This window comes from Talpa occidentalis, unplaced genomic scaffold (genome assembly GCF_014898055.3).
Source record: "Talpa occidentalis isolate TD23 unplaced genomic scaffold, MPIMG_talOcc4v2.1 talOcc4.14, whole genome shotgun sequence".
In the NCBI taxonomy this organism is placed as follows: Eukaryota; Metazoa; Chordata; class Mammalia; order Eulipotyphla; family Talpidae; genus Talpa; species Talpa occidentalis.
In genome coordinates, this window is record NW_023601433.1 from 59,330,005 (window position 1) to 59,354,841 (window position 24,837).

The following is a 24,837-nucleotide window of genomic DNA, read 5'->3' on the forward strand; positions in this document are numbered from 1 at the left end:
GAATTCTCTCACCCCCCTACACACCTCTGGCCTGTACCCCAGTTCTTGTATGCATAAATAAATAAACCTTTAGAAAATAAAAAAAATTAAAAAAAAAAAAACAGATAAGTTCAAACTTACCCACTATTTCAAAGAACAAGTCTGTCAGTTGCAGCCCCATAAAGAGCAATTTTGGAGATGATGGTTTGTTTTGTCACTTCAGTTGTCTGATGGATCAACAAGGAATTGTTGCTTTTCAAGGTTTTTTCTTATTCTGAAAATAGGGGTGATGACTTCCAAGTTCTTTACATATCATACCAGTAACTTGAGGTGACTGGTTTTTAGCTATGTAAATATACATATATATGCACAGATATGTAAGCTGCATATAAAAGATAACTCTTAAGAATTATGTGTTGTAGAGCCATGTTACCTTAAAAATTATTTTAAAAGGGGCCTCCCCGGTGACGCAGCAGTTGAGCGCTGGGTTGCGAAGCTGCCCGCAGCCTCTGCAGCGCCGGTTCAATCCCTGGCTGCTCCCTGGCTACTGGAGGAGGGTCCCACATGGCGCGCAGACCTCTCCTGCTGCCCGCTGCTCCCCTCAGCAGTGTACCTTGGTCCTTCTGCCTGCTCTGCTCCCTGCTCTGGCTCTGGTGAATTCTCTCACCCTCCAGCGCTTCTGACTATACCCAGTGCCTGTATGAATAAATAAATAAATCTTTAAAAAAAATTATTTTAAAAGAAGAATTGTGAACCAATAAATTTGAACCTAGGCATAAGTGCATTTTACCATTTTTTAAAATTTTGATTATATGAAGTCAAAATTAATTATATTTATAAAGGAATATTACATGATGAATATTTCCTCCAAACTCACACTGAATACCTCTCCATACTCATAATCAGTTTATTGGGAGAACGATGTTTTCCCCAGAAGGGGAATTTAAATATTTCATTCTTTCTGAATTCATTACTCCTCTCACTAAATCTACAAGTTTCTAAGAAGTTTAATTCTTTCAGCTTCCCCTCTACAAGACAGAAATGTTGCTACATCAACATCAGCCCTCTCCAGTAAAGGGCAAATAGCTTCCTTCCAAGATATTGTCAATTCTGAAATCCCAGTGTCTAGTAGCAATTTCCACTCTTTCTATTCATATCAAGAAACTTATGAATTCTAGGAAGTATCAAAAAGTTGTTCCTTGCATCTGCTTGTTCCTTGCATCCTTGTCTCTGACTCCATAGCCCTAGAAAAATGTCTTTCCTTTAAACATCTTAAGCATCTGTCTGTTCTGTTGTCTTTGCTATTAAAAAATAACATGTGTTGCTGTTTTTCATTCTACATTCATACATATTCAGCTATTTTTATGTCATGTAGTTGCATTGGGGGTACCATTTTAACCTAATTACATTGACAAGCCTCTGATCAAATAAATTAGCACCGTCATCTCAACTGAGTGATTTGACAGGAAGTAAATACACATACCAATGTGAATGTTGACCCAGGTAATCCTTTTCCCTCAATATGGGATGGTATTAATGTGGGTTTTTTTTTTTCATTTTTTTATTTTTTATTCTAACATTTATCATTGTTAATATTTTTTTTAGGCAATATTTGCTTCCCCCACCCCCTCAGATTGAGTCCCCATAGAATCTCCCTCCCCAAGGTTCAATGTGTTTTAATGTTAATAAGCCTTAAAAAGTGGCAAAGTTTCTGTGGTGTGTGTTTTTGTTTTGTTTTGTGCCAAATGATTTTGTAGGTCTACTCTCTAGGACATATTCTCTGAAATATAACCCAAGTATCTTAAAACTTTGGAAAAGTAGGAAAAGCCATCCCATAGTTAATCTGTGGGTTAGTACAGTTAATCTGTGGGTTGTTGGAAAACTGTATTCTATGCTATGGCCAAGGAAACAGTTGAGTTTAGAATGTCAGTTTCACAAGTATAGGACAAATGTGTAATTTTCTTATCTCTTATCCAGAAAAATAAGACACATGATATGATTGTCACATGATCTGTTTAATGGCCTGTGATTTATTTATGTCAATCTACATTCCTCTCATAACAATTTATGTGATAGTTTAAATTTAAGATAATTTTCAATTTATCACAATTTTCAAAAAGAAAAACATTTTTTATTTACTGGGAAAAACTAGAACAGCATGTTTTTTTCTTATTATAACTTTATTTACAAATTCAAATTAAAAATAATGTCAGAATACAGAAAGAATAAAATGATAGAAAATACCTTTTAATTTGTCAAATTTTACATATATATTTTAAGATCTTCAAAGACAGGGATTATGTTTTATTCACCTTTGGAGCCTCCATCTAGTTCAGTTATAGTAGATAAAAGGTTCTCAATGTATGTCTATTAATGTAATCATTGCTTCTGTACCTTTCCTCTGATCTTAAGAGAGCAAATACTGTAGTCCATTTATGTTGTATCCATGTTAGAGGCCAGATGAATATATTATGTGAAGGTTTAAATGCATCATGGCTAAGTTAGACTCCTCCTCCTTCTTCTGTAATCTCTTCCTTATCAGTACTTTCCTCTGATTCAAGGGCAGTGAGAACTGAGTACAAGGGTGAGCTCTAAGATCAGCTTGCCTGGGATCAAGCCCCTGTTCTATTCTTTACCATTTGTGTGACTTTTGGCACATTGGTAATCATTTTCATACCTTTATTTTCTCATCTTTGAAACTGAAATTATAATACTCATGCCTTTCTTATACAGTAGTAACAAAAATAATAAATTTTTGCATACAAATATCTTGTCACATAAAAACACTAATTACAAATTAACTATTAAATTGCTATTAGGTTAAAATGATGATAATCCTCCCAGTTAACTAAGAATCATATGTTAATATTGCATTAGCAATTTATCAATTGAGTTTAAACTATACAACTACTAGGCATTGAAGTAACTAGAAAGGCAATTAAGTGACAAAATATAAGTAATTTTATGATAAGGAAAGTAACAGGAAGCTATGACAACAAAAATCTGAGGTATCTAAATTGTTATAAGTGGTAGGGAACTATGTCCATTGAGAATTTTTATCATGCATAAAGGTTAAATTTTGTCAAATTATTTTTCTGCATCTATTGTGATTATCATATATTCATCAAACTTTTAATATAGTAAATTATATTAACTTTTAATATTGAACCATCATGAAATTCCCACTTAATCGATATATTATCCTTTCTATACAGGCTTGATTTGCTAAAATTTTAAGAAAATTATGAAAGAGTTTGGTCCGTTGTTTTTCTTGAATGCCTTTATTAATAATGTGTCAAGGAAATGATTGCCCCATGAAATGACTTGGAAAATGCTCTATCCTTTCAATTTCATAAATTGCTGGTATAAAATTGTTACTGATTCTTCCTTAATATTTGTAGAATTTACTAGCAATGACATCCAGTCCTGCAGTCCTTCTGGAAATATTTTAAATGATAAATTTCATTTAACAGACCCCAGATATTTTTCAGGTTATCTATTAACTTTGCATGAAATTTCATAGTTTGGTTCTTTTAAGGAATTTGTGCATTGCAGAAAAATTGTTGAATTTATTGACATAAAGTTATTCATTATATTCCCCTAATAACTAAGAGGAAAACCATATCTACTTACAATACTATATCAACTATGTGAATTTTTCCCCACACCAACCAATTCTCCAACATTCAGACACAAACTGAGTGGCCTACAATTCAATTTTGACACTAACTAACCAGTGTCATTAGAAACTTCACAGGTTAATGCCTCATTTCCACCAGACTCTTCCCCACTTTAGGCACTTAGTTGCAATCTCAGGTTATCACCTGCCTTTGTGCCCAACTGGCTATAAATCAGGATTTCTAAAAACCCACTCTTCATATTTCATAATTTGTTATAAAGGCTATGTGCACTCAGGAAACTGGTACTCAGATTTGCCAAGTTATCATAAAAAATATAATAAGGATACAGAGGGCTAGCCACATGAATAGATGTCTAAGGCCTGCAAGCGTCCTGAATGAAGTGTCTTTTCATGTGAAGTTGGAGTGAACACAATTGTGTTCATCTACCCAGAAGCTCTCTGAACCCCAGAGTATAGGAATTTTTATGGAGACTTCATTCATAATCAATTATTAGCTCAATATTTAGCCCATTCCCCTACCCTGGGGGATGGGAGAGATGGCTAAAAGTTCCAAGCTTTCAATAAGTTGGTCATTCTGGTGACCAACCCTCATTCTGAAGCCATGTAGATGCCTTTAGATACCAGTCTCTGAAGTTCTTCCACCTATTTAAGTTTTCAGTTTCCCAGTAGTAGAGACTGAATCTATCCACACATCATGCTAATATTTATATTACATAATATTAATATTCTCCTAACATTTTGCTTGGCGCTGAGATTGGCTTCAAACTCCCTGTAAACTTTATAGTGGTAGCTCTCTAATTTCATATCCCTCATTTTATCTTTAAGTTCCCAGCTAAGTCTGGTGTTGTTTAACTCTTTCTGCTAGAGGGAGAGCCTTTAGAAGAGATCTTCAGGAAAGATTCTGGTACTAGAAGATAAATTATAGAAGTGAAGTGGAATGTGAGATGTCATCTAATTGGACAAGTAAGAAGAATCTATGGGAAGGTTGTAATTGATTTGGGCCTTGAGATAAGTGCAGGAATTTAGGAAGCAGACATGTTGGGAAATATAATTCAGGTAAACATCATAGTTATAAAAGGAAATAGGAATATACATGGCAAGAAATATGAACAGAACAGAATCCAGCACAGGGTAATTCATGCTAGTTTCTGCAGCAAACTCTAAATCTCAGAGGCTTTACACAGTAAACTCTATTTTTTGTTCACATCAAATTCCACAAACTATTTTGCAAAGAGCATTGTACATGATATAGGAATCCTGGGTCCTTCCATTTTGATAGGGCATCTCCTTCTAGGGTCTCTGCAAAGAATGTGGCCAATCTGTAGTCAAAAAGATAAAAATAATGAGTATCACATATAAAGTTTAAAGGACAAGACTGGATATACTGTACACAATTTCTCACCTCTTTACATTAACCAGAACTTAACATATGCAGATGTCATGTAGATGTGAGGAGGTATGGAATATGACATCTTCCTGTAAGCTCCAAAATAAAAGTAAGTGGTGTATCAAACATATCATTTTACATTTCTATAGGGAATAGTGGATGACAGGGCGAGAAAAGGAGAATTAATGCCAAGTCTAAATACTTTTTACTGATATTTTTGTTTCTAATATACCACATAGATTCTACCCAGCACACAACATTATTAACAAAAATCATGACTTAAGGACAGCAAGGTTTCTGGGGATGGTGTGGAGGGAATTATATGGTAATCAATTCTAAGAAAGTATAACACATAGAGAACGTGAATATGTAAGGCTATTTTCTCCTTTAAGAAATTCAAATCAGTAAATATAAACATTTTAAAAAATTATCACTCAGTAATGATTCTTTTTATGTCAGTTTAACTTATAATGATTTCTCTTTCTTCTATACATCCTAACAGTAATTTCTATTAGTTACTATTTCTTTTTTTTTTTTGGAATGTTATTTATTTATTTATTTGTTTGTTTGAATTTGTTTGTTTTGTTTATACAAGCACTGGGTACAGTCAGAAGCGGGGGAGGGTGAGAGAATTCACCAGAGCCAGAGCAGGGAGCAGAGCAGGCAGAAGGACCGAAGTACACTGCTGAGGGGAGCAGCGGGCGGCAGGAGAGGTCTGCGCGCCATGTGGGACCTTCCTCCGGTGGCTGGGGAGCAGCCGGGGATTGAACTGGTGCCGCTGTGGCCGCGGACAGCTTCGCAACCCCGCGCTCAACCGCTGCACCACTGTGGAGGCCCTAGTTACTATTTCTAATACATGGATTGGTTTTACTTAAATGTTTCCATGTCTTATCACTGCTATATTAAATACTCTTTTAAGAAAGAACCCTTAATAATCAATTTTCTTATTCAGTTCCAATACATGTTTAGAGTTTTCAAGACAGAAGACTCTCAATAAGTTCTCCAAATGAATAAACAATTTCAGAAGGAGGGGTCCATCATATTAGAACTTCCTGTTTTAACATTAATAAAATCTTTTACTGCTTTCATGACAATAGGCCAAATTTTTTTAAAGTAGAAAACACTTAAGTACTTCATATATGTCAGATTCTATAGTATCATTCAGGAAATCAAGATTAAATAGGAGAAAATTGAAAAGAAATAAAGGAATAAAAAGCAATATGAAAGGATGTCTATTGATATTTCAGATCAAAGTTACAGCCCAAGAAGTTCCAAATGCACAGTTTATTTGCCCCAAGCTTCTCTAGATTCTATAGATTCCTTTGTCCAATTGTATTAACTTATTTTTTTTTTAAGACACTGTCATTGGAAAAGGAATTGAGTTAGTTTTATTACTTCCGGTGAGGAGGAGTCAACCATGACTGAGAGGTTTTGGCTGTGCTTCTGCTGATAATAACTTAGGGATATTAGAGCAGGAACAAGAAATGAAAAATAAATTGGTGATATAGACTTCAACTTGTAGAAATTGAACAGGGTTGCTTTCCCTTGCATGTTTCACTTTGATTAAAAACTGGGTCTATTTTTTGTTTTCTGTTTTATTCTTTGATGTTCACTCCAGACATTTTTTTAATTGGATAGAAGCCATTTTCTCACAGAGAAATGCTTAGCTAGGAGTTGAATAACATTCAAGTTCATAGTTGCTGAATCTGCTACAATTTAGACAACCAGTTAGCTATGTTACTTTCCTTAATTTCTGTTGATATTTTGATCTACTCATGATTCACATCTCTGTTGGTACCAAATAATCAGGTAGAAATATACTTTGTCAATATCATTGCTATGTATGTTTTATCATTTGTGTGAAATAAAAGAAAAAAATATGAAAAAGATAAGTTTCCTAAGGATAAAATGAAAGGATATCTATAAGGAAGTCCTTTATCCCTAAGGATAAGAGTTTGAATTGTTTTATAAAATTAGATCATTTAAGAATATAGATATCTGAAGAATATTAACTGAGAGAGGTATAGTAAGAAATTTAAAGGATATAATAAAATTTAAGAGGTAATACCTAATGATGTCAATCTAAAAAGTAAGCACAGTTCTAAAGGAACAGTGTTAAGACCATCTATTCACTGGAGAAAGAGAAAAGATTACATAGAAGAAAAGATTACATAGAAAGAGGAAAAAAAGATTACATAAAAAGAGGAAAGAAAAGATTGCATACAATCTCAAACTGGAATTAAAACTCAGTATTAGGATGACCCCTTTATTTCCCTTAACTTCATATTATTTAATTATTCACCAATTTCTTTCAATTTTAATAATATTTCAATTTCCCATTTTTAAAATCCTGCTGTCACAGTCACACCCCAGACTAATATCAACATCATCTGAATTATGAGAGTGATTCAGATTTCCCATAACTGATCTCACTAGCCTTATGGCTTAGGAACCAGATTCATTGTTGTTTAAAAGTATGTCTCTCCAAATTTCAAATCCAAAATATAATTTCTACCACTTACAGATATTGATAGCTCTCTATCCTCCTTTTCCTCTTTTTCATTTCCTGGTTACCAATGTTTCCTTTCTTGGAAATTCACTCCTAAAACCATTTGGAGAAACCACAAAAGACAAAAATGCATAAGGCCTGAAAGGACACTAAAGATGGGTGGGTCCCTCTGTGGCCCAAGAGGGTGTTTGTGACTGAACAGGTGAGGGTATTGGTGGTGCTGTGGGACAGACTGCTGTGGGCTGTCAGAGCCAAGCCCAGTGAGTTGAGAAAGGTGTCCTTACAGTGAGAAGGGGGATGAGCAGGGGTGAGATGAGAGCATCACACCAAAGTGAGGAGGGGTGTTCTGATTCTGTGCCAGTGTTGAACAGGTATGGATGTAATCCAGGGAAGGTTTCCCACCACAGGTATCTGAAGCCAAGAATGGTGACAGAGGCTTCTTATCTCTTCAAATGTTTCTGAGCCTGGGCAAGGTGAGAAAGACTTCAGCTCTTGGAAGCAGTGGTCCAGGTTGAATGTTGGAGGTAAATCAGGGTTAACAGGATATTGGTGGAGTTTCTGGGGGAAGTTTGATGCCAAAAGCACATTATCACATAAAGAAAATTTAATACAATATGTAAATAAGGATGTCATGCTTATCAACCTCAGAAAAAATAATTATAGAGAGAAAGGAAAAAGAAAAGAACAAAAAAAAAAAAACAGAATGAGCCCTTTGGTGCTAAATTGGAATTATAAATGTTGGTGTGAATCCAACATATATTGTATATTGAGTCAGAATAGAGAAGTAAATATATGTAAGCAAGAGTATATACATGTATACATATGCAGTTATGTTCACACGTTTCCTGCCTGCTTCTAGAGTATGAGAATGGCAACCTCCAATAACAATGAGCAGAACTAGTACTCAGATTTTAGTTAATAAGTATTATCCCCTGAGAAGAACCTCTTTGATCCATATATGGAACAGATAAATTGTAAAATAATCTCAGATTATCCAGTTTCTAAAACTATGTATACTCAAACGGTGGCAGAAAAAGACTTAAAGGACAAATGCACCAGATTGTAGGGGATCCCTCTGATAAAATATAGGACAAACTGAATGTCAAAATAAGTAATAAGGTGTAACCCATGTAATAAAGCTGCATAATATAAAATAGGACTCTAGCGACATATTAAAATTTGGCAAAGAATGGCAAATATACGTGTTTACGTATACACCTTCCTACAAAACATTTGATTACATAAAATGAAGAAGCGTTTTTTTTTTTTTTTTTTTTTTTTTTTTTTAGTAGAAAAGCTAGAAAGTTACTACCTAATAGGTGGTCAAATTTTCAATTGAAAATTTGGGGGCATATTAAAATTATGTATGCCACTTGATAAGATATAATGAGAAAAAGTGAAATCCCCATCAAAGATGCATAATCTGACTATAGTCAAAAAGAACATTCAGGGAGAACCCAGATGAGACATGTTCTGCACAAAAGCTGATTGATATTGATATTCATCAAAAGTTTTAATGTCAAGGAAATGAAGGGATTATTCAATATTTAAGGACTCTAAAAAGAAATGACTGCTAAGTTAGCATATAATGCTGGACTTGTTCTGTTTATTGTAAAGGACATTGACAAAATTTGAATGGATTCTGAGGACTGGATTTTAGAATGTGTTGTTAATTTCATGATTGTTCTAGTTGTATTTTCAGGAGACTATCCTTGTTCATAGAAAATAAAGCTAAAATATGTAGAAGTGAAAAAAGAAGAGGTTTTGAGTGAATCTAAAGTATGTGTTAGGCACATATAATTTTCAATTTACTTTTATCCTACTCTGCAACCTACATCACAATCATATAATACCACTTTGGTTTTGCACTTAGTTTTACCTGATTTCACTCAATCTTTCTGTTTAGAAAACTTTTGCTCATTAAAGTTCTAGCGGTAACCTACCACAGAAAAATGTTTGTGCTACCACTAGACACCTTACATTGCTCTCTTTTTATTATACATATGGCATTCTTTTTGAAACTACTGGTTAACCCTGCTGCTGCACTGTAGTCATTGTTTATAACTATTTTGTACCTTAAAACTTACAGGTTTTTATTTACATATTGTTAAATTTCTAGTGCTCACTGCCTATAATATATGACATGTAGTGTGTGTTCAAATTTATTTTGAATAAATGAATGAATCATTTCTGTGTCAACCTGAAGTGTTTTGTGTACCACAGCTATCAACCCTTCAAGTTGACAGTAATATCTTAATTAGATGAGTGTGTCGATATACCGCTGAACAAAATTGTGGATGTCAGCTGTTTAATGTAGATGATATTTTGTAATACATTTTAATGCATTCTGCTTGAAGATCATAAGGAAATCCACTGTTTTGTTCCCTGACCTGCTGCAGCAGTTCCATCTTCTAGACTATCGCTCTGTGTCCCTTTCACAAGCCCAAATAAATCAAGAGATCTCAGTATTCACAACCCAGTCACACCAGATAAACTGAGACAAATGGTTTCGGAACTTGAATTGGCATCAGAGTCACCTGAAGAAATATGCTGACACACAGATTTCTGAATTCAAGACTGAGAGTTTCTACTTCAGTGAATTTGAGGTGGGACCCAAGAACTTGAATTTCTAACAAATTCGCAGTTGATACGATACTGCTGTCCTGGTGATCACTTTTCAAAATTCACTAATTTAGGTTTATTTTAGCAAACTTAAAGTCAAATTCTGGCCATGATTCCTTTCGCTAATCTTCTCAGACTATCCTCTGGGAGTGAAGCAAGGTACCTCCTCTTATGCCTTCTTGATCCAATATCATAACCTTATTTTCCTCTTTTATAACGTGAGTTTTAGAAATTAATTTGTAAATGGTAGGGGCACTCAGTTTTTTGGAAAATATATCCTTTTATCTCACTTTTGAAAGGGCGATTTATTGGAGGATATTAAAGGGATTATTAGATACCCCTCTCCCCACCACAGATGTTCAATCTTTTCCATACAAAAGGAGAGGTGATATCTACAAAATCTTCTCCTCCATCATTTCCAGATTGTCCCCCATGCCTTGAATAGTTTTTAGGTATTTGATCCTTTTTGATATAATTGTACAATTGTGGATGGAATTGACATTCTTTTCCTACTTGTTTATTACATGTATATAAAAATATAAATGATTTTTGCATGTTGATTTTGTTTTTTTTAAAGCCTTATTTGTTTATGCATACAAGAACTGGGGTATAGGCCAGAAGTGTAGGGGATGAGAGGATTCACCAAGGACAGAGTGGGGAGCAGAACAGGCAGACTGCGTGAAATACACCGCTGAGGGGAGCAGCAGGCAAGACAGGAGAGGTCTGCTGCACCATGTGGGTTAACTCCCTGGCCTGGAATCGAACTCATGCTGCAGTGGCTGCCAACAGTTTTATAGTGCTGAGATTTAACCCCTTGTGCCACCAGGGAGGCCCCATGCATGTTGATTTTGTGACCTAACACTTTGCAGTATTTATATAGTTTCTAATAACTTCTTGATGAGTCTGGTATCCATTATATTTTTAATATATATATATATGTGTGTGTGTGTGTCCCCACTATATATATATATATATAATATATATATGTTATATATTATACTATATATATTATTATACTATAGTATAGTATAGTATAATTAAATGACTGTTATAATTATACTATAATTAGATGAGTATACTATAGTATAGTGTAGTACTATACTATACTATACTATTATACTATATTATATTATATATAATCTATATATGTTATATATATTATATATAAAGGAGATATATATATAAAAAATGGTAGTTTTACTTCTTTTCTAACCTGGATTTCATAAATTTCTTGTTGTTAAAACCTCTAATATTGTTTAAAAAATCTAGCAACAACAAATGTTTGCGAGGTTGTGGAGAAAAAGGAACTCTCCTGCACTGCTGGTGGGAGTGCAAACTGGTCCAACCACTATGGAAAGCTGTGTGGAGATTTCTTGACCTACTAAACATAGAGCTTCCGAATGATCCAGCAATTCCACTCCTAGGTATTTACCCAAATGACACAGAAACAGTAATTCCAAAGGGCACCTGCTTCCCTGTGTTTATAGCAGCACTATTTACAATAGCTAAGCTATGGAAACAACCCAAATGCCCAAAAATAGATGACTGGATCAAGAAGATGTGGTACATATACACAATGGAATATTACTCAGCAATCAAAAAAGATAAACACATGCAGTTTGTAGCAACATGGATGGAGCTAGAAGGGATTATGCTCAGCGAAATAAGTCAGAAAGAAAAAGAAAAATACCGATGGTCTCACTCATAGCAAGAATTTAAAAAACCTAAATAAGGACCAGGAAAAAGGCTAATCAATACAAAGTAAAAATCAAAATCAAGAAGCAACTATAAACCAGAGACATACTACAGGGGGGAGGGTTGGGGAGAGGAAGGATTAGGGTCAAAATAAGGTGGGGTGCAATTTTATGGGGAATATAACCAAAATGAAAACGCATACATTGTGCAAAAATGAAAAATGATGTAATAATTATATAAAATAAAAAAATTAAAAAACAACAAAAAAACCCTCTAATATTGTATTTAACAGAAGTGTTGACTGCACATCCTTGTCTTGTTTTTCTCTTAAGGAGTCATTTTCAGTTTTTCTGTTTTGAGGAAGTTTCCTTCTATTCCCATCTTGTTTTGAGTTTTTATCATAAATGGGAACATCTGACAATATTCCATTTTTGATGTTACAACAAATATGGAAAATGATAGTCACTTGATAGATAATACCATTGAGACATCTGTGAAACTATTTGATACATCAATAATAGTCAATTTAGGTTCATTAGCCTAAAATTGTCTTATGAAGTACAGTAGAATTACCTCCAAAATTATGTTATTTATGATTCTATGAGCTCATTAATTTTCAAAAGTGATCTAGACACCCTCAAACCAACATCATATAAATAAACTTATTATTTATATGATATTTAACATATTGTATCTCAATGTGTGTTTTCAACTGAAGTGATTTTGTTTCTTCTAGCAATGACATCTGAATAAAATTACTATTTATTTTTTCCGCAGTGTTTCTGAATAAAATTTTAAATTTTATTAATCACACTTGAGTGACTCTGCTTATAATTCTTACCATTATTTTTCATATTTGAATGTCCAAGATGAAGTAGTAAAGCAGCCTACTTAATGGAACACACAGAGAAAAAGTATCCTGAACATTAAAAGGAAAATTTCCCTGTAATGTGTTTAGTTTGCACTATCACAAAACATCAAAAGTTACCAAAGCTGGGCCTCCCTGGTGGTGCAGGTGTTAAAGACACAGTGCTATCAAACTGTCACCAGTCACTGCAGCATTAGCTCCATCCCCAGACAAGGAGCTAACCCACATGACACAGCAGACCTCTCCTATCTCGCCCACTGCTACTCTCAGCAGTGTATTTCAGTAGATTTGCCTGTTCTGCTTCCTGCTCTGTCTCTGGTGAATCCTCTCACCTTCTGCACCTCTGCCCTGTACCCCAGTTCTTGCACACATAAATAAATAAATCTTTGTAAAAAAATTACCAAAGCACGTTCTCATTGTAGAATATTGTAATCTTTGGGCAGTAGTAGAAAAAAAGAGATGTGTCAAATTTTAAAATAATATTTCCAAACTTCTAGGGGTCAATTTGATTAACAGAAATCTAGTTTTGATGTTACTTATGTAAAAGATACATGATTGATACTTAAAATACCATTATCAGGCAAAAAAGCAAAAGAAAATCAATCACAAGCTTATTGGTAGCAATATATGTATTTGAAGTATAAATAATGTATTTCTTCCAGAAATTTTATAAACTTACATTTTATACCATTATAGATTTTGAAAATAAATATAAAATTTAGTTTAGGTATACATTTACCAGAAATATATTATCAAAACCTTTATGGAATGAATGTCATTTATTTTCCCACAAAATCAGATCTGAACACTTATGTTCTAGTGTCAGGATATGTCATGAGTACTTTGCTTTGGAGGTAGTAAACAATTATATCTGACTTTGATAAGAAAGTTGAAACTAAAAGAGTTTGTCTTGCTTTATCGAGAATTTATAGGTGTATAAGTCTCATTGCTGTACTCTTCGAAACTCTAAGGAGAGAGTTCTTCATTTCAAACTCAGGGAAACCACAATGTCTAATTGTTAACATTCTTTATACTTCATTCTATTAAAGAAGTATAAACCAAAATTTCTACGATGTCAGAGGAAAGGCTAAAACACCTGCCCGTATTTGCCAAATTTCTTTGAATATATTAAAAATAACTATATACCAGTACTATTGTTTTAGGTTAAATTTTCATTTGTGTGTATTCACAATTTTACATTCATTCACATTCATTTGAAAATCTTCTGAATCCCTCATGCATTCATTTTGAAATTAAAGTTTCTTTTGCACTCAGTTTATGTATAGCAATCAGATCAGGAATTTTATGATTTTTGAAATCAGCTCTCTCTTTTTATGCTTTACCAGCTGTATAGTGTGGTTTTGTGTAGCTTATCAATGATATGAAAGTAATGGACCTCAGATTTAAGGAATGTGGTTACAAGATAAATTAGAATGTCATCACTGTCTTTTTATTCTAGACAAAGTGTATCTTTCAAAGTCATCTCACACATTTCTAAGTCTTGTCCACAGTAAGACTTTTGGTGTTCCCTCAAGTGTTGTACATAGTGGAGAAGAGTTCTATTGTGTAGATATGATATATATTGCCAATAAAAACTGCTTTAGTATAACATTATGTGTTTTTAAAAAGTACAATATTTATATAGCCCAGCCTTTTTTTTTTAATTCTAAAAGAAGTTATGCTGTATCTCAAAAGTAGCTCTAATCTGAACAACTTAGGATCTAGAAGTGGTAGGAAATAAATAGGTTGTAGAAGTGTAACTGCTGTGGTTAGCATGTTTGCTTTAGCCTCCTTCAGGAAAAAAAAAAAGGGGGTATAATTAATTGATTGATAATTTTTTAAAGATTTATTTATTTATTTATACAAGCACTGGGTACAGTCAGAAGCGCGGGTGGGTGAGAGAATTCACCAGAGTCAGAGCAGGGAACAGGACAGGCAGACTGAAGAAATATACTGCTGAGGGGAGCAGCGGGCAAGACAGGAGAGGTCTGTTGCACCATGTGGGACCCTCGCCAGCAGCTGGGGATCAAACCAGCACTGCAGAGGCTGCAGGGAGCTTCGCAGCCCAGTGCTCAACCGCTGCGCCACCAGGGGAGGCCTTGATTGATAATTTTTATTTTTATTGGTGTCCTGTCCTAATGAAGTCATATCAAATTTCTCAGCTTGGAAATTTTCTCCATTGTGCTAAATTGTTCCTTTTTGCCTTATCAGAATAAATGGCTCCGTTGCATTAGTAAAAGTTCACCAAAAACCTTAATGCAGACTTAACAAAGGTTTGTCAAAATGTTGGCTGTTTTTAATCAGTGAACATCCAATGCAGAACAGGTTGTGTAATTTTTTCATGGTTGATTTCTTTTTTAGCACTTTAAAGCATTAAAATTGTTTTTATTAACAATCCTAAAACTGCAAACATTTCCATAATTACAAACAAGTTTCATTGCTTGGAAATGCTGAAGTCATGGATCTTCATTTTGAAATTCACAGAAATTTTGTAAGACAGCAAATTTTGAAATGAATTCCTGTGAGTGAAGTAATTTTATGTTGTTTTGGACAGTATTACTTTCAGAAGAGAAAATATCATTAATAATAAAAAATGTCTTTAGAATAGTAAGCACTCAACAAATATTTTCCTTTTAGGACTAGGAGGAAACTGATTAATCATTGTCTAATCCAATAATTTTCCAAATAAAGTAATTTCATTGTAATAGCTCTCAGAGCTATCTTAAATATCTATTTCAATCTCCTTGATTTAGAAATGGAAAAAAAATGGTTATACTAGAGTGATTAGACTAAGACTAAATAGCTAATAGCTGATAGAGGACCAGGTTCTAGAATTTTCATGCCAAATCTGCAATGTTATTTTTATATCAGACAATGCTGTGTCCTTTGATTCTTAAAAGAGCACTAAAACAACTGAAAGGATCCTATAAAGCTAACACAACCAAACAAGAGACGATGATAGAAGTTTTGGTGTTTTGTTTTTATTATAAAATATTATTTTGTTTTTTATTTTTATTATACTGCCTTTCTCAGCAGGGGTGCCAGGGGGCGGGGGGCCAGGAGACCAACAGGCCTCCAAGCCCATAGCAAGTCTTCACACTGGGCTTCTCTGGCTTCTCTCTCCTGCCCTCTCTCCTGCTTCTGCATCTCTTGGTGACTATCTCGATACTCCTCCCATGGCCCACAGAAGTAAGAAAGACAGCTTGCAAGAATGTAACAACTGCAGGTCCCCCATCAGGCAGGGCAATCCTAATGGTGGGAGGGCAGAAAAGCCTCATCACACCATTCTTCTTGCCTTATGCTCCAACACCCTATCATTCCTTCCATTGCTTTGCTTTTGAGCCAATCTTTGTTCCAGTGTTTATTCAGATTGTGCCAGTTTTTTTTTTACCTAATGTCATATTTCTGTGACAGGATTCAATCCAAGATACTACACTGCAGTTTGTCATCACATCTCCTTAGTCACTCTGCACTGTGATAGTTCCTCAGGCTTTACTTGTTTTGACCTTGATAGCATTGAGTACTAGTCAGGTACTTTGTAGAATCCCATTGATGTGGGATTATCTGATGTTTTCCTTATGAGCAGGTTAAGGTTATAGATTTGAGAGAAGAATAGCACAGACAGAAAGTGTCTCTCTCATCACAACATACTGGAGATATGTGATACCAACATGATTTATTACTGGTAATAAATTAGTATCAACCTTGGTGACTTAGTCAAGGTCCTGTTTGTCAGACTACTACCAAGTTACCAGTTTTCTCTTTCCATACTCTATTCTTTGAAAGCAAATCTGCCTAAATTCATTGAGTTGAGGAGATAGTTTATTAAAGTCTACCTCCTAGAGGGAGAAATAACTACAATTATTTCGAATTCTTTTTTAAATATTTTTTATTATTTTTATTTGTGCATGCATGCAAGACCTAGGGTGTAGACTAGAGGCGCAGGAGGTGGGATGAAAGGTATCACCAGAGACAGAGTGGGGAGCAGAACAGGTGGATTGACCGAAATACATTGCTGAGGGGAGCAGCGGGCAAGACAGGAGAGGTCTGCTGCACTGTGTGGATTAGCTCTCTGGCCTGGAATCAAACTCATGCTGCAGTGGCTGCCAACAGCTTCATAGTGCTGAGACTTAACCTTGTGCCACCAGGAAGGCTCTATTTAGAATTCTCATTTTAGTTGTATTACCATAAGCTCATATTTATTTGTTGTATACTTTGGGTTATAATCCAGTATGATGTTACATATTTTGTTAACCAACTTGTTCCAAATTTGGCCATTTGGAGTTCTTTTTTGGATGGCTAAGATGATCCTTTGACATACCTCCATCCTGTAGATTTTCTGGTATTCTTTTTGGCATGAGAAGATGCTCTAGGTTCAACTTGTGTGTTTCCTACCCTAGCCCTAGAAGCATTCTTTTTGCTAAAAAGTATTGCTTAATTTTATTGGGGAATGAAATTTAGCCCTTGAATTTTTTATTCCAAATTGTATCATTGTATCTCAGAATTCATATATACTATTTGTTTGTGCCACACTTAAATTCATAAGTGTTCCCACAATAACAATTAACAATTTGTCATGATATTTTCAAGTTTAATAGTATATTCTGGCAGAATTTTCTTCCATCATGCAGATAATTTCTACTATAAAATATAAGGATCAATGTGCCTCCCTGGTGGTGCAAGGGGTTAAGACACAACCTATGAAGCTATCTGCAGCCACTGCAGCACGAATTTGATCCCCACCCTGGGAGCTACCCAAATGGCACAGCAGACCTCTCCTGACTCACCCGCTACTCCCCTCAGCAGTGTATTTCAGTCAATCTGCCTGTTCTGTTCCCCACTCTGTCTCTAGTGAATCCTCTCACCCCCCACACCTCTGGCCATACCCCAGTTCTTTTATGCATAAATAAATAAACCTTAAAAAAAATAAGGACCAAGATGCCCTGCATTACAAACAAAAAGAACCTGTGAATATTTGTTAGCAATCAAGATGAGGAATTTTCCCTTAGATGTTGCTCAAAGTTTCCAGGGCAGCCCCATAACCCATTACTAACTTCCCAATCACTTGAAGAAGAACCAGAGAAGAGGAGGCCAATGGAATTATTAGATAATACAGCAGTGTTTTATTTCTTCCTTTCCCCCTTTCCTGAAGCCAAGTTGAGAGCATTCCAGAAGACCCCTTCATGTTATTCAGGAATACTTAAAAGAGGAAAGAGTGACTGACTTCTCCTATGAGGCTTTCCCAGAGTTGTTCCCATTCTTCCTAAGAGTATTCTGCCCTTGTCTTAATTAAGATTATATAGCAATGTGTTCATCCCCTAAGTAAAATTGTTATAGATCTAGGCCAGTTTGTCATTTCCTATCATTTTATCAGTGATTGGACTAGGTGTGGCCACGTGACTTAAACAAGTGACTTGTTTAAGTTCTCTATTGGAGTCAGGAGCCTCCCTGACAAAAGTGAACACCACACAAGAAAAGGCTTTTTCATCTCCTTCCCTTTCTGACTGTTTCAAATGGTTGATTTTGTATGAAAGCATAGTGCTTCCTTCTAGGTCTTACAACCATGGAGTGATAATCACAAATACAAAAACAAAATATGAAAGAAAAAAATGGATAAGACCCATGTAGAGTGTTGATGGTATTTTGTATCTGCCAGCCTCTGGATGTCCTGTTATGGAAAAAATAAATGTTAGAATCATTGCAAGTGAGATTTTCTGATTATTTTAGTCAATGTAGAGAGAGAGAGAGCACTTTTACTCTGGAGGGGTGCTTGCTGAGTTATAGAAGGCGCAGACTCACCTCAATGCTACTTTCAGAGCAGGGCTTAGTCAGAGAGAACATTTGAGGAGCCAGGAGTATGTCTAATGTCTTAGGCATATTTATCACACTCTGATGCTTGACATAAGTGTGCAAAAGTTGGGGAGTGTACTTGTACATACTTTCTGATCTATAGACTTCTGAATGTAGGAGATCTACTTTTTAAAAAAGATTTATTTATTTATGTATATAAATAAATACAGAAATGTGGAGGGTGAAAGAATTCACCAGAGGCAAAGGGGGGAACAGAACAGGCAGACTGACTGAAATACACTGCTGAGGGGAGCAGTGGGAAAGTCAGGAGAGGTCTGCTGCGTCATATGGGTAGCTCCCTGGCCAGGGATGGAACTCATGCTGCAGTGGCTGTGGACAGCTTCATAGGTTGCATTTTAACCCCTTGCACCACCAGGGAGGCCTCCAGGAGATCTACTTTAGCGTCCCATGACAATAAGGTTGAAGGAACTTGTATATTTTGATCTGAGAAGGTATGGAGACAACTCACTCTATCCCAGTGCACTTTGGTCCTGAGAGGAGATATAACAGGACCTTGTGGATACGAGTCATAATCCAGAGAACGAGAAGAGAATGAGATTTAGGGAGGCATAGAAGCCCAGCCCATAGAAGCCCCAGCCCAGTCTGCATATGGATTAGACTATGAGCTGCTGGCAGAGCTGATGCCAGTCAGTGCTGCCTCATGGAAGAAGTATTCCTTAGCAATAGAGATATAGAACAAATTGAACAGATCCCCCAAATTCACACAAATACTCTCCTCCTACATGGAAACAGTTTTTGCAATAGAGGCCATCAGCACCAGATGGAACCTGTAAAGTCAATGACATAAGGGGTCTCTGCCTCCCCAGATATCTGGCACATATCCCAGTCGAGGCTCTGGGAACACAGCTCCAGGCTAAGCTAAGGAAAGAGAAAAGCTGGGCTCTAAATTCATTACTACTAGGAGTTTTAAAGATAACTTTACTGAGTGATGATACATACAATAAAATGGATATACTTACCTATTTCCCCACCAGAATGTCCGTTCCTTGGAATGGACATTTTATATTTTATATAAATATTTTATAGTTTATATCCACTGTGTCTTTTAAAACTTCTCAACCTAGAAAAGGGAAGAAGTTGTTCCTTCCCCTCCAAAATGTTTGAAAACGAGTGGAGGATTTTTTTGTGTGTATTTCCTTCATTGGTTGAATAAATTGGCATTTAGTTGATGATGAGCAGTAATTCTAAATACCCTGCACAATAGCATTCTACAGTGAAGAAATGAATTGAATGAATGGATGGATGAATTTACCTTACCACTGTTTTATACAATTCATGAAATCACATTTTTTCTAATAATGGAAAACATCGTTTCCAGTATAAATGAAAAAGGATTTTAAAAGTTGTTAAACTTCAACACTAATACAAAAATTAAGGAATACTTTGTGTATGACTTTAAAATTGTCTATACTCCTGTTTTAATGTGAATTTTATTAATTTATTTACTAGAAGATATTATATTCTTAATCATTTAAAATTACACATTTTCTTCTTTAAGAATCATCCCTAAGAATCTTGTCATAGTATATACACTACCCTAAAAATAGAATTCCTATCCAGTCCTCTTTCTTTGCTCTCTAACTTCTTTCTCTATGTCACGCCTTCCCCCACCACACACATATACACACCCACCCTTAGTGCTATCTTCAGTCATCTAAAATTTCATACTACTACATGGTTGCTATTAGGAGAGAGAAGCACTGCTCTGTATTTTATTTTGTTACCCAATGTAGTCAGCCTATTCCATCTGCATGATTGCCTGCACCTCAGAGAATGCTAATTTCCCATCCCATTCTTCTTAGTGAACTGTGCTTTAAGAAAGGACATAGAATGTTTGGGGATAGAGAATGTTAGGAAGCTGAGTGCTGACATTTCTTCAACAAAGTCACTGCTATCTCCTGTGAAGTGTTGATGCCTTGGTCTTTTTTTCCTGCCAAAACTGTGCACGTATGTGACTCCAGCTTTCTTTACAAGGGGAGCCATGACCCCCATAGGGCCTCCATCTGTCTCCTTGGAGCCGGTGGTCTTATCGAAATAGCAGTTCACCCTGGCTATATCTCCTCAGAAGATGTGCTAATATTGATTTCAGGTCTTCACATTCAATTATTTTCTTCGAGATTGTTTACCTATACATTGAGAGAATCTCTGATGCAATAAAAGTAAAAGCGAACTCCTGTCCTTTCAGACACTATAATATGTAAATATGAACCACTGATATCCAGGGATAAGGGGAGGTGTGACTTAGACAAAGTGCTTAAATCCAGAATGAATTTATTTTAAAAGTATACTAAATGCAAAATATCCAATAGGCTTTACTTGGCCAATGGCCATCTCCTCACACCAAGTAAATAGGTATTTGAAAAATCTCCAAAGTATTTAAAGGTAAAGGTACTCTTTCCCTTCCCTCCCTCCTCCTGCTCCTCGGGCGATTCCTCCTTTCTCTCTCTCTCTCTCTCTCTCTCTCTCTCTCTCTCTCTCTCTCTCTCTCTCTCTCTCTCTCTCTTCATTTCTTCCTTTTCGCCAGAATCTGAAAGCCCTTATTTTTAGTCAAATTTGATTCAAAACACAACTTGAAATAGCATGAGTAATGGCATACTGGGACATTTTAAATCCTAAAAGTTCCAGCTAGAAATTCAACAGAAACTGTTCTCTTGGCACTTCCCAGGAAGCACTGCAGATTTCAGAACAGGAGCTGAAGTAGGAAAAAAAAAAATAAAAAACAGGGGACTGTGACCCAAACAACAATAACAAAAAACAGTTATGGAAGTGTCTTAATATCGAAGTTTCAGCATTTATTCTACTTGTTTTTTAATTTAAGTTGCAGCTGAAGAGCCATCTCAATCCCTGAGACTACATACGGATGGATTAAAATAGCTTTGGAGAAAGGTGGAAAATTCCCTATTCCCAGTTATAAAAGCAGCACCAGGGAACATTTTACATTCTCCTAAAGCCTTTAATTCCCTACCCATGCCTCTCACAATGGCCTTCCCCATTGAATTTGCATTGCCATTCAGAATAGGTGGTGTGAAAATGCGACTCCCCAAACCTTTTCCTCCTCCTCCACATTCATGCCAGAGGAAGCACGGTGGATTAGTTTACAGTTCAGAAAAGCTCTTGTCCCAGCCTTCTGACCACTGGCTGTTTTCTGTGCCCCCTGACAATTATATATCTGGAATATTCTAAGAACCCAGGCATTGAATGCTCTATCCTGATTGTTTAAAATTTTATTTATACATGATATTTCATAAGGCCTGATTTTTTTTAATACTAGAATTCCATTCATAGTACTTATACCCAGTTCCTTCAACAATCATTTTTCTCTAGAGGTTTACATTTGTAATATTGTGCTGTCTGTTGTGCCCAAGATCAGCAGACTCGGCGAGCATAGCCTCCAAGAATCCAAAGACAGCTGATGCAAATGCAAAAGGGAGTTTATTACGGGCTCGAGACCGGGCCCTCGACACACACCGATGCAACGGCAGAGGTCGAGAGCCCCGAACAGAGGTAGCAGGGGTATCTTATAGGGTCGTGAGTGGCGCGAACTTTGCAAGAAGCTGGCAATTACTCACTGGCTACTACAAAGGCATTTTGGCGCGCGCGGTTACAGTTTCAAACTGATTGGATGGTTAGAGATGCTGTCCCATTTATGGACAGGACTGCCCTCATTGGCGGCTGGGGTGGTCTGCTTTTTCGTCACCAAGTGGAGTGAGGGTTGTGACTGCTGAAACTATCTCCGGAATGCGGCTGGACAAGGACTAACATATCAAGGTGGAGGATATACAAAATGGCGAAACCTCGGCTAAGCTTGGTTCCACATTCCCCCATTTTTTTTTTTTTTTTTTTTTTTCTGAAAAACGGCTAGTCAGCTCAGAAAACAACAGCTACCAAGCCTTTTATCTGTTAGTCAGTCTCAGAATTATGGTTAAGTTCAGCCACATAATGTGTTCACAGGTTTATAAGTACAGGAAAATTTAAAATTGCCATTCTTATACAAAACACTGACTTTTTCTGGGTCATCTCAGACCACGACCTCTGAAAATCAGACTCTAAACCATTTATCTAGTCAGCAAGAGGTATTATCTTCAGTAACAAATGAGAATTACTCTGCTCAAACAAGGGATATCTCTCCAGTTAGCCAGTCACAGAGTTATTCATTTGGTCACTAAACATCAACTATTGAATAAAACAGGTTGCTGCCCACCAGTTTTAATACTAACCCCTTTTCATTTCCTCCTTGCATAAATGAGTCTGCTGCTCCAATTAAAACACTCTCTGTTATCACTTGAAGGAAACCAAGGCCAACGTTAACACATTTCTTTAGTTGTTATCTCTGAAGCCTTCCTAAACTCTTCAGAGGTCCCCTCCTGCACTGTCCCTAACACTGCCTAATTACCCTAACTTGCCCTATGTCTTATTTCTTCCCTTCTGCGAATGGAGCCCCTAACTGCAGTTAGGAAAAGGGGCGTCGTTCTGATCAGTAACTGCTTCCTGCTGAAAGTGGGCGATGAGGGGAAACAGTCAGGGCTCCACCGCAGGGCGATGATCTAAGGGACCTCAAAAGGACAGTGGAGGCTTCCTAGTTCGATGGTCTCCAGGCGAGAAATGACCTCGATGAAGGCATTGATGATGTAAGGCCCAAGCAAGAGAAAAACAAAAACAAAAGATTTCAGTTCAAGAGTAAGGAGGTCACAATTTTTTTTTTTTTTAAACTTTAGCCATTAACAGGTCTAGGGCTTTAGGGTTTTATACATACTTAATGTTACTGCAGTTATCAAAATGTGGCCCTTTAAATGTTAGTACATAAAATGTTAAGTTTACACAGAATAAGGTAATTCTCCAAGATGAAGACTCAGGACATTAAAACTTTGATTATTATTGCACTTATTTTTATAGAAAAATGGAAATTTTACATGATAATTTTTTTAAATGTGAAAAGACAAGTTGCAAAATCACAGACTCACCGGTACCAATCAAGATCTGCAACGAACAGTTTCTTTGAACCGATGCTCAACATTAATGCACAACGAGACCTCTGGGCTTCTTCAGAGAAGGTCTTCTCCTGCACTGGATTCTTCATCAGAGGCAGCTGACCGTGGGGTAAATCATAATGGATCAGATGACAGTATAGCACAGTGGTTTTCTTAAGAGAGAAAGCTCTGGAAAAATTAACACTTTTTGACAATATAAAGAATAACACCTTCAATCCGTTGTGCTGGAAGGCCATAGAAGATCTGCATGTATACAGGCTGCTCTGAATCTCAAATAACAATGTCTCTGATGTAGTAATATTGTCGTCGCCATGGCCTCCAGGAGCTCAGGGCTAATTTTACGGTGTCAGATGGTAGGTGTGTCAGTGGTAAATTTTAAGAGACACATCAGTGCAGCTTTCTACAGCATAATAGGCACTGATTAGCTAGCCTTGTGGTGTGGCAGCAGTTTGCTTGCCACCGACTGTTAGCTGTGAGTGCTGGGGCTGACTTGAACTGTGGAAAAACACAATGGTGTCTGGGAGAGGTGGCTGCCACTCTAGTGTTTTTGTGGGGAGTAAGTATTGCTCTGGCAAATGACACAGTGGGAGCAATGGCAATATTCCTCTGACAGACTTGGTAGACACAAGTCTACCAAGGTCACACCCTGGTCAGCTCTGATTTGACTGAAGATCCCTTTGTTTGATGTACTCACTGAGGCAGGCAGTTCTATATCTGATGGGGTCCTCTGAGACCATCCCTGCCATACTTCTGTCCCTAGGCAATACTCCATGTAAACTACTTGAAGTCTTTCACAAACATGGAAAACAGGGCTGCTGAATTATTGTTAACTGCTTCTGTCCAGAGACAACATCTCTTGATTTCCCAATATTGCAATATCCCTGTCTGACTTGGAGCCAGTACCTGATGTGTACAGATAGTAACATATTTCCTAACGTGTCCTTTACATGATATCATGGCCATCGCTTCCTTTGCAAACTGGATGTTTTTCCTGATTTACTCTATGCTTCCCATTTCCATACTTCCCCCTCCCCCCCAAAAAAACAGGCCCTCATGCCAGGATTCCAGGTCTAGAAAATGCACTAAACCAAGAGCCACAACTGCCAGAACAGTTTCATAAACAGCAGGTGTGAGAGCTGCCTCCTCTGCATTTCCGGCTGTTCTCAATTATCCAATCCCCTCCACTGCCACTGCCTCTCCCTCACTTGCTCCCTAGTTACCTTACAGAGGTCCTAACTCGGATAGGCCAGTCTACTTTTATCTCTTTCTATCTTCCCA

The 24,837-nt window shown here is 36.5% G+C and overlaps 1 long non-coding RNA gene across 1 annotated transcript in view; it reads left to right on the top strand.

The window, feature by feature from the left end:
- Nucleotides 1-7,794: 7,794 nt before the first annotated feature.
- Nucleotides 7,795-24,837, top strand: part of LOC129145771 (uncharacterized) — a 110,340-nt gene continuing 93,297 nt past the window's right edge. Inside the window, exon 1 of the long non-coding RNA XR_008551800.1 lies at nucleotides 7,795-7,886. This is a non-coding gene — a long non-coding RNA (uncharacterized LOC129145771). The remainder of the gene's footprint in view (nucleotides 7,887-24,837) is intronic.